The 2,193-nt window shown below is 37.7% G+C and overlaps 1 pseudogene; it reads right to left on the minus strand.

Annotated features, from left to right (window-relative positions):
- Positions 1-1,583: 1,583 nt before the first annotated feature.
- On the minus strand, positions 1,584-2,193 carry LOC103560163 (large ribosomal subunit protein uL11-like; annotated as a pseudogene).

Here is a 2,193-nt window from a genome sequence, read left to right on the forward strand (position 1 = left end):
AATCTATTTGTGTGTTTATATTTAAAGTATATACAAAGACTTTATATTAAAAACTCTGCCTTTTATTTTGCATGGTTAGAACATTTACATTTAATGTAATTTAAAAAATATGTTGGGCTTAAATTACCTTCTTGCTACTTGTTTTTAATTTATCCCATCTCTTCTTACTCCTTTTTCCCCCTTTTGAAATTAACTGAGCATTTTTTATCATTCCATTTTATCTCCTTTATTGGCTTATTAAAATAGCTCTTTCTCTTGTATTTTTACTGTTTTCTATTAGAGTTTACAATGTACATCTTTAACTTATCACAATCTATCTTTATATAGGGTTTCAAAAGAATTTAAGAATCTTACAACAGCGGGCCAGCCCCGTGGCCGAGTGGTTGAGTTTGCACACTCTGCTTTGGTGGCCCAGGGTTTCACTGGTTTGGATCCTGGGTGCAGACCTAGCACCACTCATCAAGCCATGCTGAGGTGGCATCCCACGTGCCACAACTAGAAGGCCCACAACTAAAATATACAACTATGTACTGGGAGGCTTTGGGGAGAAGAGGAAAAATTAAAATCTTTAAAAAAAAAAAAAGAAGAATCTTAGAACAATTTATCTACGTTTGTTTTTTCTCAATCTTTCCACTACTGTGTTATTCATTTTATATGAACATATGTTATAAATTCTTTATCACTTCTTCTTTAAAGAGTAAAAAATATGAACAAAATATTTTAAAATATTTACCCATATATTTACCATTTCCTGTGCTCTTCATTCCTTTGTGTACATCCAGATTTCCTGTGGTTTCATTTTCCTCTGCCTGAAGGGCTTCCTTTCACATTTCTTGAGACATTAGTCAGCTGGTGATGAACTCTCAGCATTTGTGTGTCTCAAAATGTCTTTATTTCCCCTTCAGTTGTGAAAGATATTTTCACTAAGTAAAGAATTCTAGGTTGGCTGGTTTTTTCACTTTCATTAGTTTAATGATATTGCTTTACTTTTTTCTGGCTTGTATTATTTCCAATGAGATGTCTGTGTATTTAATGTGTCCTTTTTCTCTGGCTGCTTTTAAGATTTTTTTCTCTTTATCACAATTTTAAGCAATTTGGTTATAAAGTCTAATAAATTTCATCATGTTTCTTGTTCTTGGGATTCACTGAGCTACATGAATCTTGCAAGTGTATAATTTTCATCACATATGGAAAATTTTTAGTCATTATTCTTTAAACAGTCTTTCTGCTTTCACCTGCCCACCCCACATTGCTCTCCTTCTGGAACTCTAATCACATTTATATTCGGTTGCTTGATGTTGCCCCATAGCTCACTGAACTGTGTTCATTTTTATCTGTAATCTTCTCTGTGTTTCATTTTGGATAGGTTCTATTGCTTTGTCTTCAAACTCACTAATGTCTTCTTCTGTAGTGTCTGATCTGCTGTTAATCCCACTCAGCGTAATTTTCTGTATTTAGAAGTTCAATATGGATTATATCTTCTACATATCTCTTTGTCATACTTCTTCAACAGATGGAGTTTATTTATTTATTTACTTTGATTGTCAAGTGATCCTTTATCGAAGTATTTTCCTTGCTGGATCTTAACTAGCTGGGCATCCCACCGCACCACTCTTGATGTCATCTATGATGTCATGAGGGTGGTGGCCATCAACGTTTCAACCCACAGACTGGGCAGTCCCCAGGATCTCTTCAATGGTTCCAGAGAGTCCTTGGCCAATGACTGGCACCACATCTGTCAGGCAATGTTCACAATCTCATCGAAGGTGATATTTCCACTATGTTTCACGTTTTTCTGCTTCTTCTGGTCTCTTGGTGGTTCCTGGAGGGCTGTGATGATCAGGGCAGAGGCAGAAAATACCGCCTCAATCTGAACCTGTTGATTCTGGATCGTCAGTTTCACCGTGATCCTCAGACCCTTCCAATCACTGGTTGCCTTTGTGATGTCATCAAACACCTTTTTTTGGAGACAGAACCAGGAGGCCAGTCTTGGGGACCAATCTTGGTGGCCAGGGCTGACGAAGCACCAACTTCTCCAGTGATGCACCTCAGGTACATGACTTTGATCTCAATGGGGTCAAACTTAGGTGGCACGGTGGAAGCGGCTGGTGTTAGATGAACCTGGATTCAGGATGACTGAAGACAGGTACATCTTGGCCTTCTCCAAGCCAAGAGATGAAAGCTGGAGTACAT

Source organism: Equus przewalskii, chromosome 30 (assembly GCF_037783145.1).
Source record: "Equus przewalskii isolate Varuska chromosome 30, EquPr2, whole genome shotgun sequence".
Taxonomy (NCBI): Eukaryota; Metazoa; Chordata; class Mammalia; order Perissodactyla; family Equidae; genus Equus; species Equus przewalskii.